The 15,286-nt window shown below is 40.3% G+C and overlaps 1 pseudogene; it reads right to left on the bottom strand.

Moving 5' to 3' along the window:
- Nucleotides 1-348: 348 nt before the first annotated feature.
- LOC105094773 (E3 ubiquitin-protein ligase RNF26-like) lies at nucleotides 349-2,179 on the bottom strand (annotated as a pseudogene).
- Nucleotides 2,180-15,286: the final 13,107 nt, after the last annotated feature.

Here is a 15,286-nt window from a genome sequence, read left to right as displayed (position 1 = left end):
GGAGGGAGCAGGGAGAGAACCTACAAATCCCCAACAGAAACACCAAAAGCAGAGAAGAGGAGCCCCAGACACTTGCATCTGGCTGGGCCCTGGCAAGCTGAAGGGGAGTCCAGAGTCTCACACTGAGTGGTGAGACACACTCACCACACTCAGCATCACGGGGACCCGCCAGGTAAGGAAAAGCTGTTACCCTGCCCCCATCCAAGTCACAGTCCGGGATGTATGGCTTCAGGTTCAGCAGAGGGCCAGAGGAGATTCGGTCTGGGACCCAGAGATCGGGTGTTACAGCTGTCCTCGCGCAGGTGGCTGTGTGGAGCATGGCGGGGCAGGCGGACAGGGAGGGAGTCTTCAGAGGTAGACGCTGAGGGTCTGCAGAATGCCCCGGTGGCAGAGTGGGCAGTTGCGGTGGTAGACAGGGTGGCGCTTCAGGATTTCGGAACAGGCCTGACACAGGCACAGGTGCTGACAAGGCAGAAGCAGCACCGTCTCGCTCTGGTCCTGGCAGATGACGCACTTCTTCCGCTTCTCTTGCTCCTTCAGCAACTTCCATGGGTCTTGCCCAGCTACAGGCTCCTCCACGCTGAGCCTCTCCCGGCCCCGGGCAGCTGTCACCCAGGCCATCCTGACTGCCTTCTCTTCTACCTCTGATCTGAGCCCTACTTCAAGAAAAGTGTCCTGTCGCCAGGTCCTGGCTGAGGGCACCCTCCTAGGACCACCCTGGGGGGCCCCAGGTGCCCATCCCCGGTTTGGCCAGCTCACCAGCTGCAGGCTTTGGCTCCAGATGTGGCATCAGGCCTCCAGGCCTAGTGCTAGATGAGATAGCCATACAACATCCTCTCCAAGTCGGTGGTAGGATGGCTGGGCGTGGAGCTGACTGAGGACCTGGGTGGCTAGCCTCAGGGTGAGGTCCGGGTGCAACACAATCACCGTCACTGCCAGCACACAAGCCAGCAGCGCTAGGCCAGTGAGATTGACAAGCACACAGCTGGCCAGGACTCGGGCAGCTGAGGCCAGAAGCTCCAGTACTAGTTGGCGGGGGGCCAGAGGAGGATGGACATGGCCACAGCACTGCTGGAAATATGGGCTAGGAAGGCAGCCACCACATCTGTCATCCTCCACAGCGACCCCGTCACTGCATCTCACAGGGCCAGCACCAGGGAGAAGAGGTTCTGAGTGCCAATGAGGCAGATATTGACCAGGCTATTGATCACACAGGCCACCAGGCTCATGGTAATGGCACAGATGCCACAGGCCTGCCGCAGCAAAGCATGACCATTGGAGACCACGTTGAGGATGCCCCGGTGCAGGGTCTCCGGCTCCTAAGCGCCCCGTGAGAGTCCAGGTGCCCCAGGAGCTTTAAGCTCTCCAGACCAGAATAGCAGCTGTACAGTATGGTACACAAGGCCTGCAGCCCCCAGAGGTGAACCGGGCCACGGCTTCAATCAAGGCCAGCAGTGAAAGCCAGGCTCCGCGGCGCAAGTGCGGAAGGCCAGTCAGCACCGTGTGTGGCAGGTTGCAGATGAAGGCCAGGAGCCAGGCCAGGGAGGCCAGGAGGGAGGACACCAGCAGGAAGCTGAGGTCCAACACCACGGTCAGCACATCCAGCAACAGGCCCACCCCGTCCACTGCCAAACACACAGCCTCCACGATGGTGCTACGGAGGTTAACCCAAAAGGAAGTCTGGCTCCCGGTTGAGGGGGGTGTCAGAGCTGTCAATATTTGGGGAGTTCAGGAATTAATTTGGAAGAGAAGTGAGCAGGCTCCAATCCAGGGAGGATCTGAGGAAGTGGGTTGGAAGGAAGTGGAGTCTCGGGTGAGGGAAAGGGAGCCAGGTACCGGCCCAGGAGCCCCGGTTTTGAAGGCGGGCTGTTTGGGAGGAAAGAGGCCGAACATTTCCAAAGTGGCGGTGATCCCGGGCTGGATGAGAAGCCTCAGCTTTGAAGGCCTGGTGCTGACGTACCACGGCCGGGCAACGGGTCAGACCCAGGAGACCGGGACCGGAAGGGATCGGGCCGGGCCGGGGCCGGGTGGGGGCGGCGCAGGCCGGGCGCAGGCTCGCGGTCCAACTACGCAGGTGCCCCTGTCCCCGCCCGGCCCCCGGCCTCTGGGGTCGCGGCGATTTTAGCCCAAAGGGGCAGTGGGGAAAGGAACGAGCCTCTACTTCGCTGGGCGCCGCCATCTGGTGCGCTTAACTAACATTTCTTAACCATAACAGGGTATATATTTAGTATGTTTCCTAACGTTAAACCAGTACATTACGAAAGGCAGAACCATTGGTTTCTCCCTTTCACCCGTGGAGAAACCCTATTTACTAATTTGCTACAAAGTGAGAAGTGGTTTCCAGTATATGAACCTTTTAGGCATCACTTTATGCATCTGCCACAGTATTAACCATGGAGTTAAAAGACTATCATGCTATTTCTTGTTTTTTTAATTAAAAATGAGCATAGACAGAGTGATTATTGGCTTGTGTTTTGCAGAAAGTTGAATAACCTATCATTAAGATTTCAAATCAATCTAACTTACGTTTAATATACACCGGGGGGGGGGGCACATATTTTGTATTTATTTCTTAGATGAAATTTAAGTGAGCTTGAAAGAGGTCTGCACAGTTGTCTTTTTTTAATTCATGGAAGTTAATAACGTTCAGAAAAAGTAGTAAAAAGGATACACATTATTCTAATTTAAAATCCCACCCCATTCCAAAACCCATTAGTCTAGCATAGATGTAATCTTGCAAGCAAATGTTTTTGAATAAGAACTTGAAGAAAGTTCTGCATGAATATTCTTCACTCTTCTAAGGAGATTTGCCACAATCACACTCCTAATAGCTTTCAACAACATAAAAATAGGCCCCCTCATGGGTCTGTTGTAAAGACATGCTACTTTCTTGAGATTTGGGGAACTGAATAGAATCACATTCGTAGGACTTCTGAAATATACAATGTTGCCTGGAATAGGTTATAAAAATCTGTTTCCTGTGTTATAAAAAGTCTATACATTTGAAATATTCAGAGTTGTATGGGTATTATAAAAGCTCTAGGAACTGAAAATCTAGTTTTTGATCCAGTAACTTTCATATGATTTGATGGATGACAATGAGTACAGTCAAAGATGAGCATTTTGGCCCCAAAAGGAAGACTGGATTATGTTACTGAACTTGAATAGACACGTGCTATATCCAGAAACCTACTGTACAAAGTTGACATGTTTTCCAGTGCAATCCAGGAGACTCAATCTGAGCTCTGTAAAATGCATATGCCCAGGAACAAATGTATCCCACTCGAAGCACAACACATTATTCACAAACACACTCGGAGCATTTCTTACAGATTTATGGAGTAATTTCTATGGAAACATATATACATCTCAACATTTCCATCCCATTCCAACTACCTTAAACTCATACTGCTGTAACCAATGTACTCCAAAAAGTCAACTAAAAAAAGGAAAATCTATATGACTTACATTTTTTAAAAAAGTTTGCAAAAAGATGACCTCAAACTCATTTAGGCAGACAAAGATTTTTAGTGGGGCATATTAAGCAAAATCAGTCTTTCTTATAAAATGAAAATGTTTTGCAGATATTAAACTTAGGACCCATAATTTCCACTACCACCCAAAGAAGAACAATGTACTTTTGTCTAAGGAATTTTATTAGAAACTTAAGTAGATGAAAACAATTAAAGAAAGGATTAAGTTCTTCTGACTCAAGGTAATGCAACTGCATTTAACAGCTAGTGAACTGAGTTTAATTTTGTTTTTGCAGCAGGAATGATGGCTTCTCAGGGAATTTCAACCTTTAACAAAAATAGCAAAATCAACAGAAAGAATATATTTATATCTCCTTATCTGAGATTTCTGTACACAGCACTTGGCTCCCTAGCTGAAACAGTTTTTTTAAAAAAATAATTTTAGAATCATTGTATATAGGTGTTAAATATCATTCCTTTTCAAAGCTTTATTTTCTTATATTTAGAGAACATATCAAGAAGCAAAGATGAAATGAGTTAAAGATGTGTTAAGAGTGTGACCCACGCTGCTGAGAGTTGTAAATATTGCTTCTTATAATTCAGATTAAATGTAAAGAAACACTTCCTAATATTGATTTCTTTGATATAAAAAGTATTCATAAAAGGAAGTAGTAGATTTCTCATTCAGAAGGCCTTCTAAATACAATATTTTTCTTTGTGACTATGTACGAATGGCCTTGTCAGTGGACCAGGAAATTACTGGATCAGACTCTAAAGTAATGAGAAAATTCTATAGGCTAATTGTCACAAGATATGTGACTATTTTAAAGTCCCAGCTGATTTCCGGTGATATTTCCTGGTTCTGTTGGAGCTACGCTCCCACTGTAAAAAAGAAAATGGTGGTTCAATTATTACAGACGGGTCTGTTTCAAACTCTACCTACTATCAAATGTTGCAACCACAGAGAGGAACAGTTGCCTGTTTCCGGTTTTCTTTGTTTTCTTCTCACAATTATATCAACAGCATGCAATCAAACCTGAATGTTGTCATCCCCTCCCCCACCAAAAATACACACACAATAAAATGGATAAGCGTTTACCTAGCTGTCCTACGGAAGGATAATCATGCTCACAGTTAACCACGTGAATGATGCTGTAGAACTTAAAAGTGAAGTGAGTGGGAAGGCCAGAATGATCCTGATTTTGAAACATAAATACCTAAATCCACACGTCATGCAAGTAGCCTCCATACTGAGCTTTACCATCGCTGGATCTGTTCAGAGTCCATCGTTTTGTGTAGGAAAAGAACACGCTGATGAGATTCAGATCTTTACAACACCTTTCTGGTCCACAAGACTTGAACAAACAGGGAATTCAGAGTCAAATGTGAATTCTGAAATAGAGGTTAACACAAGATCCTTACCATCTTAGGAACAAGGAGATAGTCCAAATCCAGGGATAGGAAGTGGATAACCTCCCCCATCAGGCTGTAAGACGTGAGGGCCAACAGGATGTTTAGTCAACTCCAATACCAATGCCAGCAATTTCGGATGTAGCCTAGAAATAAGTCTCAAAAGCAGGGCATTTTATCCTGGAGAGGCTGTGGAGAAAAGGGAACCCTCCTACACTGCTGGTGGGAATGCAGTTTGGTGCAGCCACTGTGGAAAACAGTATGGAGATTCCTCAAAAGACTAGGAATAGACTTACCTTATAACCCAGGAATCCTGCTCCTGGGCATATATCCAGAAGGAACCCTACTTCAAAAGGACACCTGCACCCCAATGTTCATAGCAGCACTATTTACAATAGCCAAGACATGGAAACAGCCTAAATGTCCATCAACAGATGACTGGATAAAGAAGCTGTGGTATATCTATACAATTGAATACTATTCAGCCATAAAAACTGACAACATACCACCATTTGCAGCAACATGGATGCTCCTGGAGAATGTCATTCTAAGTGAAATAAGCTGGAAAGAGAAAGAAAAATATCATATGAGATCGCTCATATAAGTAATCTAAAAAAAAAATTAAACAAAACATAAATACAAAACAGAAACAGACTCATAGACATAGAATACATACTTGTCATTGCCAAGGGGGCAGGGGGTGGGAAGGGACAGACTGGGGTTTCAAAATTTGTAGATATTGACAGGCATATGCAGAATAGGTAAACAAGATTATACTGTATAGCACAGGGAAATATATACAAGATCTTGTGGTAGCTCACAGTGAAAAAAATGTGACAATGAATGTATGTATGTTCATGTATAATTGAAAAATTGTGCTCTACACTGGAATTTGACACAACATTATAAAACGATTATAACTCAATAAAAATGTTAAAAAAAAAAGCAAGGCATTTTACTTGAAGGGATGGGTAACAGGGTTTTCCATTTGAATCAAAGTTGATTCTGCAACATTGCATCAAAGATGAATGGAAAGAAATGGATACCTCGTGGCTGAACCTTCTGGAAAAGAGATTTTCAGATTTTGGGTGGAAACTCAAACTCTAGGGTTAAGGGAGCCTTAGGATCTGTGCCGCAAGCACCACCACACTGAGAATCCTACCTCGACACTGTAATTTAAGTAGCATTGGAAAGGCCATTGCCCAAATTATCTCCCAGAAGAATGATTCGAATGTTTCAAGTTCCAGCGATGCAGATCCATTCTCAGCTATTCACCAGTTGTGTGACCTTGGACAAGCGGTCTAACCTCTTTAACCCAAGTGATGTTAAGATGAAATGAAATACTGCATTTGAAGCACTCAAGAGCTCCTGGCACGTATTAAGGATTTTAATAAGGGTATTAATAATGAGAGATGTAATTAAAAGCTTCTTTTAGCCGAAGGACTCTCTGAAGCAGTCAATTTTGATAGAGATGGCAGAGCAGGGGTGATGTTGGGGGGTGATAATCAGAGTGGGGAAAGCAGGAACAGACTGAGTGTAAGATGAAATAAAAGGACTAAGAAGAGGACAAAACGAGAGAGAGAAAGAGAGAGGGAATAAAACATGCTAGAAAAGAAGAGCTGGGCACAGAAAAAGAGACAGAACACATACACTATGAGATTTGATCCCATAAAAATTACAGGCTTTTTTCCTGAAAAATGTCATCAGTTCAAAATGATTCAAAACAAAAAATCAACAATCAAAAAAGTGCTATTATCTTCCTGACTTTACTAAGCAGCTTTTTCAAATTACTAAGAAAAAGATGTGCACCTGAGTAGGAAAAAATGTTTAACTTTATAAATTCAAAATTCAGAAAGAAAGAAAAAAATGGCCCATAAACATATTGAAAATGTTCAACTTCACTAGGAATCAAAGAGTTGCTATTTAAAGCAACAGAAAGAAGTCCTGCATTTTTTTTAACTCTTCCTGAAGACTAGAAAACTTTTTAAAAATATGCCAATTATTGTTGAGGTAAAACGAGCATTCTTCTACATTTTTGTTTGGCTATACATTGGGTAAAATATTTCCTAGGATAATTGATGAGGAATTTAAATATGCTTAGAACTGTGATCTTGAGATGACGACTAGGTAGCTGAATTGCCTTCCCAGCTCCCCTAGTGATGTGGTGTGGTCCAGCTGTGGCCGAGCTCTGCCTCCAGGCTTGACCCATCTACATCTTCTCCTTCTCTTCACCAGTCTGTTGTTGGGCCTCAGCTCCCTGGTGACCACCAAAGCCACATGGTGACAAGGGCAGTACCTGCCGCCATTTTTCTGGGACTGAGTAATGGCCTTCCCTCTGCCCCCCCCACCCCCAAAACCACACCTCAACCTGACTGGCCTTTATGTGAACCAAGAGCATCCCCAGTTAAGCACAAATATTTTGGGGTATGTTTCAGCAGCTAGTGAGACTAAAATAGAACTCAACTCAACTTCTAGATATTCATCCTTACTGTGTTTAAGGATATGTATCAACACATTAGCTACAATACTAGGGGAAAATGGCATTTGCAGCAACATGGATGGACCTGGAGACTGTCATTCTAAGTGAAGTGAGACAGAAGGAGAAAGAAAAATACCATGTGATATCACTTATATGTGGAATCTAAAAAAAAAAAAAGACACAAATGAACTTATTTACAAAACAGAGACAGACTCACAGACATAGAAAACAAACTTATGGTTACCAGGGTAGAAAGGGGGTGGAAAAGGATACATTGGGAATTTAGGATTTGCAGATACTAACTACCATATATAAAATAGATAAATAACAAGTTTCTACTGCATAGTACAGGGAACTATATTCAATATCTTATAGTAACCTATAATGAAAAAGAATATGAAAAGGAATAGATGTATGTTCCTATATGACTGAAGCATTATGCTGCGCACCAGAAATTGCTACAACATTGCAAACTGACTGTACTTCAATAAAAAAATACTAGGGAAAAATAAGAATCTTCTAATTAACAAAATAAATTATAAAATCAACGACAGAACATTCACTTAATGTAATATCTTGCAACAAACAAAATTATGTTCAGTTACATAGGGAAATGTATACAGAACATCAGTTTTAAAAAAAAGCAGCACAGAAAACTATGTACGACATAATCATAATTTACACACGTAGTCTAACCACAGTTATTAGGGGGTATTGGAATTAGGGGTAATTTTATTTTATTTGTTTGTTTTTATTATCCAAATATTTTAGAATAAGCTTTATTAGCTTTATTCAGAAAAGCATTCTCATGAATATCATTTTTTAAAAAAGGGAAAGAGTAGGAAAGAAGGAAAGAGAAAAAGGAGAAAAAGAAAGAAGAGAAAAAAAAGCCCAAAGTTTGCATTTGTAGTTATGTGGCATGATTTTGTCAGGCCTGCCCTTGGCACACGAGTCTAGTGTTCCCAGCTGGCATGTCCTGAGTGTGCACAGAAGTGCTGAGACATTGAGCCTCCCAGCCCTGGATGGCTGGGTCCCTGGACGGCCGGGCAAGGCCCAGGGGGTCACCTCGAGGCCATCAAAGCTTCTCATTGACCTTCATGTTCACCATAAATACTGCCATTTTCTACCTATAACATGACAGTAAACGACGTTAGGGATCATTGACAAGACACCCTGGTTGGAGAAAAGGAACAGATTTCACGCACACCCATTTTCTTCTATCCAAAGAGGGTAACATGCTTAATAACAAGTGTTTACATTAGAAAAAATATATATTTAAAAATGTACTGTATCTGTGAACTCACACAGTCTGCATGCATTACTATTAATTTAAAAACCCTCTAGTCATAATATAAATAGTAAGTCTAGCATTAGTATTTTATTTACTTATTAACTTTTAGGGGGAAGGTAATACATTTATTTATCTATTTTATTTATTTTTAATGGAGGCACTGGGGATTGAACCCAGGACCTTGTGCATGCTAAGCAGGCACTCTACCCCTGAGCTATACCCCCACCTTGATATTACTATTTTTAATAATAGTTAAAATCTTGGTCCTATTTTTCTGACAAACTTACTTCCAAAACCTGGGGGAATTTTATTTAATGTGTAGATACTATGTATTTCTATTCATTTAAATAAAGTGTAGCTGATGTGTTTCATATACACACTCAAGCAATTAATAAAACACTTTAACTCTATTTGTAAAAATGTGACAATGTGTTCATCAGAAAAGGGCTGGAAAGTGAACCAGATTTTTCTTATTTGACTGTGTTTTGATGAGCACGAATGAGGCATCTGAAGATAAAATACTTTCGAAAGTACTAGGATACATACTGAAACTTGGCAGGATATTAGCATATGAATGATACAGCACAGGAGAAAAAAAAAGTTCATTTAAACGAGTTTCTTATCCTGGTCTCCCACTCTGTGATATTAAGTGAGTTCCAAAGAGTATATTGGTCCCATTGAAATTTACTTCATAAAAATAAAACTGTATACTAAATGCTTTGCCAGAAATGAAAGAAACCCCACCAACATCCTCATGTGCACCTGCCAGTAATGATTAAACAAGCAAAAAAAGAAGAGAAAAAAAAAAAGCACTGAAATGTAGGTCTTAAAAAGAATTGGGAGATGCACTTTCTCCTCGAGTGCTCTGCAAAAAGAAAAAGAATTAATCTTAGGTTTTCATCGTAGTTTTCAGACATTGTGCTCAGTATGTTACATTTGTAAAGGAAAAAAGATACATCTAAATTCTCCTCTGAATTTTTCTTGTGGTAAATTAGAAACTGAAATGTATTCCAAAGAACTAGTTTTCTACTTTCAAAATATGCATTTTTTTTATACCTCCAAAGCAGAAATGACCTAGAATTTGTGGAGATACTCAGTTCTCTTTGAAGGAGAGACTTGTGCAAAGAGGCAGCATTCCTGGGCCCAGAGAAGAAAAGACCTTTTCTGTCCATCCCCAGCCAAACACATCTGACCCAAGTGACCTGCTCTCTACAGACCAACATAGCCTGGGGGGATCCTACGTGAAGAAGCTGGGTGTCCCCCTTTGGCGTGTCCAGCACCCTGCACTCCCCCCTCATGGCACCTGGCATCCCACGATGCATTGACAGTTGCCTGGTCACTCATCTGCATATTCCAGAGAACTGAAACCGCCCTCCGGGTGGGAGGGACCAACATCCCTCATGTCCATGTTGTGTCCTCAGTTACTGACACTGGGTTGGTACATATTAGACGCTCAGTAAATATGTGTGAATGTTCATACAACCTACATACAGTTTCAGAACAGTTACCTGCCAAATACTATCCCGAGGGCTGGGATAAAATGATGAACAAGACAGAGCATGTTATAGCAAAATACAGCCCTGTAAGTAGTAAAGGAATCAGCAGAGAGAAGCATCGTTTTCAAGGACAGGAGCAGAAATAGCAAGTTACATCCTGCAGTGGCCTCTCCAGACAAGACAAAGAAACTGGGACTGGGACACAGGTGAGGGGTCCCAGGAAATCTGGAGACAGGCAGGGCTGAGAGATTTTGATTAGAAAATGAAGGTACTGCAATTATTTGGTCAGGTTTACAAGCATATGAAATGTAAGTATACACAGTAATACAGAATAATTAGTAACCACAGAATGGAGGCCCGAGGAGGTTAATGTTGTATAAAACATGGTCATAAACTGAAGCTGACTATGCTTATAGAAGTCTTAATCATGAAATCACTGGAAAGAAATATCTCTGATACATAAGATAGGTCCATTTTTGTTGTTTATCTACACATTCAGTTGAAGTGATATCTGAAGCAATTTTCTCAGTATTTTAATGGTTTTCATGCTGGAAAAAGTTACATAAAAAGTTTTTTTCTTCTGATGTGGAATTCGATGAGCTGTTTATATAAGTTGGATGTTAACCCCTTATTGGTCATATATCATTTGCAAATATTTCTTCCCATTCAGTAGGCTGTCTTCTCATTTTGTTGATGATTTCCTTTCCTGTGGAAAAGCGTTTAAGTTTAATTAGGTCCCATTTGTTCATTTTTGCTTTTATTTCCTTTGCTTGGGAGACAGACCCAAAGACACTGCTATGATTTATGTCAGAGAGTGTTCTGCCTATGTTTTCCTCTTGCAGTTTTATGGTATCTAGTCTGACATTTAGGTCTTTAATCTATTTTGAGTTTATTTTTGTATACAGTGTTAGAGAATGTTCTAATTTCATTCTTTTCCATGTAACTGTTCAGTTTTCCTAGCACCACTTATGGAAGAGATTGTCTTTTCTCCACTGCATATTCTTGTCTCCTGTGTCATAGATTAATTGACCATAAGTGCATGAGTTTATTTCTGGTTTTTCAGTCCTGTTGCATTGATCTATGTATCTGTTTTTTGTGCCAGTGCCATACTGTCTTGATTACTGTAGCTTTGTATTATGGTCTGAAGTCAGGGAGCCTGATTCCTCCAGCTCTGTTCCTCTTAAGATTATTTTAGTTATTTGGGGTCTTTTGTGTTTTCATACAAATTTTTAAATTTTTTGTTCTAGTTCTGTGAAAAAATGTCATTGGCATTTTGATAAAGATTGCATTGAATCTGTTGTTTGCTTTGGCAAACAACCTGATTTAAAAAAGGAGCCGAAGAAATAGCATTTTTCCAAAGAGGAAATGCAGAAGGCCAACAAGCACATGAAAAGATGCTCAACATCACTAATCATCAAGGAATTAGAAATGAGAACCACAGTGAGATATCTTATTGGCCAGAATGTCTATCATCAAAAAGAACACAAATAACAAATGTTGGTGAGGATGTGGACAAAAGGCAACCCCTGTACACTCAATACTGGTGGGAATGTAAATTGATGCAGCCACTGTGAAAAATAGTATGGAGGTTTCTCAAAACGCCAAAAATTAGAACTACCCTATGATCCAGCAGTTTCACTTCTGGGTATATATCCCTCCCCCCCAAAAAAACACTAATTCAAAAAGATACATGCACCCCAATTCTCATAGGAGCATTATTTATAATAGCCAAGCTATGGAAGCAACCTAAGTGTCCATCAACAGATGACTGGATAAAGAAGAAGTGGTATACAAAGGAATACTACTCAGCGATAAAAAAGAATGAGATTTTGCCATTTGCAGCAACATGAATGGACTTATAGGGCATTATGCTAAGTGAAATAAGTGAGACAGAGAAAGACAAATACTGTATGATATCACTTGTATGTGGAATCTAAAAATTAGAACAAACTAGTGAACATAACAAGAAAGAAGCAGATTCACATAGAGAACAAACTAGGGGTTACCAGTAGGGAGAGGGAAGAGGGGGTGCAAATACAGGAGTAGGAGATTAAGAGGTACAAACTAATAGATATAAAATAAGCTACAAGAAAATATAGTACAACACTGGGAATATAGCCAGTATTTTAAAATAACTATAAATGGATTATTACCTTTAAAAATTGTGAATCACTATAGTGTACATTTGCAACTTATACAATGTTGTATATCAACTACACTTCAATTTAAAACATTAAAAATAATAAAAAGATTTTTAAAAATTCAAGTCATGAGTCAGTTAAGAATATCAGTTTTCAAATGGAAAAGGAATCTAGCACAGAGGAAATGCTGCTTCCACACACATATACCACCAGTGTAGCTTAGTTTGTATAGTTTGTGATTTTTTAGTAATAAAATAAAATAAAATATACACATATGTAGATAGATAATAAATCAATAAATGTATAAATAAATAAAATAAAAAATAGAAAGGAAAACCTGAAAATTAACCAAGTGTATGTTTACATGCTTTGCTAAAACATACACATCAGACATTAATTGCTCAATTAGGAAGGTGGCCAATGCCAGTCTTTGAAGCACAAATGGAAAGATGGGACATTTTCCCATCCCTGCCTGAACCTCCATGCTTATGTGGATACAGATACAGATTTATTTACAGATATAGACATAAACTTTCATCAGATACAGCCTGACCTACTTACATTTTGTGTATTGACTACACGGACTGAAGGCTTGGCTTTCCGGGGTCCAAGACTTGCAATGCTAAAACCAGCAAAATCCCAGGCAAACCAGGTTGTCGGTCTCTACACTTGTTCACCCTGAAAGAACAGATCTGATAAGCACACTCACCTCTGCAATATGATCTGCCTTTTACAGATCTGTTCATTGGCTTTCACCCTGTTTCCTACAGCATATTATTTTTTTAAAGAGTTATAGAAATTTTGAAGCTCCATCCTTGACAATCACAGACATCAAAAGAAAATAATTTCAAAGGCATAGATATAAAATTAATTGTGTGCATAAAAATGTTATACAACTGATCACATGGTTGAAAAGAAATTACTAGCTCATGGAGAAAAAGAATATGAAAATGAATATATGTGTATTCATGTATGACTGAGAAATTGTGCTGTACACCAGAAATTGACACAACATTGTAAACTGACTATAACTCAATAAAATTTAAAAAAAAGAAATTATTTATTCATTACTTAAATTCTCAACATACTAATTTCCACGACACTATGATAAAAGCAGGAAATATAAGATACAATCTCTAGAAAGTTGAGGGAGCAAGTGAACGTAAAAGTAGAAAAGACCAATTTCACAAGTCAGGTAACAGAAATATTTTATGATCATCACAATCTCGTACACTTTCTATTGAGACAAAGTACAGACCTGTTTTGTTCACTTCTTTATACAGTAATGTGATTAATATTATAAATATTATAAAACAACTTTATTTTTACTACCTGAAATCTCATCTGAAAGATAAGGGATTGTTTTTCATTCAATCAATATTGTTATTTTGCTTCTCAAAACAGAAGTCTCCACTGGTCTCTTGGAGGCCATTACTCTTTTATAACTTATGGAGTTTAATGGCTGATTTCCAAGACCACAGCAGACCATACTTACCAATAAATAGACAGCAATATTTGATTTCCTTTAAAAGACCATGCTGATGTCTGCTTGAATGAATGTGGTTTCCTGCTCCTTTGATAAAACTTGAATCTATAGCAAATATACATTTATTTCATTTTTTTTATTCTTCTAAACATTCACACAGGTGAGAGGCCTCTCCAGAAATCACCTGAGTCATTATAAATGTTTACACATTTAATGCAAGAGTAGTTTTGACTTTTGAAAGTTATCCAAGGAGGAGTAATAAAATTCATGATGTAAGAGTTTTAAAAACAAAAGATTAGAAACGTTGTTGTACATTTACTTAGAGTCCTGATTTTGGCCGATTAGTTTTTCTTCCAGATTTTGTCTTTGGCAGCACTGTAAGAGAGTGAGGTTTGAGTTCAGTCTTCCTCAAAGCAAAAACGCAAATGAAAAAAATCTGCCCTTTTCTTAATTCCCTTAAGGGTGGGAAGCTAGCGCAGTGTCTCATTACAAAACTGAGCAGGCCCTGCAGGGACTTCCCAAGGACAGACACCCCCAGATCTCCCACCTGTCATTTGTAGAAAACTTTCAGCCTCCTAGGCCTTCTCTGAGTTCCAAAGAGCAAATTTAATCAGAGAAGTGAGAAAATGCAGAAACAAAGGAAAGCAGTCAGGCAAGGCAAAATAATAATAGTCTAGCCATAAAACAAAGTCAAGGACCCTTAGTTCCTCCCCAAGGGCAAGAGATAATATCCTGAGCCACATCCTTGAGTTGTTTGCAGATACTGAAACCCCCACCAGGTGGGAGAAGTTAACTGCATGCTGACCACCAGCATGTGGACCCCAGACAGGCTGGAACCATCGCCCTGTTACCTCGCCAACAACCAATCAGAATTGTGCACAAGCTGATCACACATACTGTGACCCCTTCCCTCATACTGTCTTTAAAAACCCTTCCCTGAAAGCCATCAGGGAGTTTGAGTCCTCTGATCATAAGCTGCCCATTCTCCTTGCTTGGTGCCTGCAGTAAACACTGTACCTTCGTTCACTACAACCCAATGTCCATAGATGGGCTTTGCTGCATGTCAGGTGAGCAGACCCAAGTTTGGTTCAGTAACAATTATATCTACCAGCAGACTTGAAGACACAGTTGCTAGGGAGGGTGGCATAAGGTTCATTGTAGCCAAATCCACCAACTGACAACATCTGCAGGTAAATTCTAGCAAAAGGAGGTAACATCCATAACAAAACAAAAAACAAAAAAAAAACCTACAAAATGCTTCAGAAAATTAGCCAAAGGGAATAAATCAAAGGCCAGTGAAAATCTTGAAACTGGAAAAGATAACTAGTTATCTGCATGTTTCGTTGCGCTGTAATGTTTCCATGGTGCTTTAGGTCACCCAGAGTAGCCTGTACCAAACAAAAGCCAGATGTACATCTTAAAGTGACGCTAATAAAACCACGTTCCCCAGGGAGTCCTCAGCAAACCAGAGCGCAGCCTGTGGAGATGGGGGCTTGCTGGAGACGGGAGG

Source organism: Camelus dromedarius, chromosome 1 (genome assembly GCF_036321535.1).
Source record: "Camelus dromedarius isolate mCamDro1 chromosome 1, mCamDro1.pat, whole genome shotgun sequence".
In the NCBI taxonomy this organism is placed as follows: Eukaryota; Metazoa; Chordata; class Mammalia; order Artiodactyla; family Camelidae; genus Camelus; species Camelus dromedarius.
Note: the sequence above shows the minus strand (reverse complement) of the source record. Positions and strands in the feature narration are given on the sequence as shown.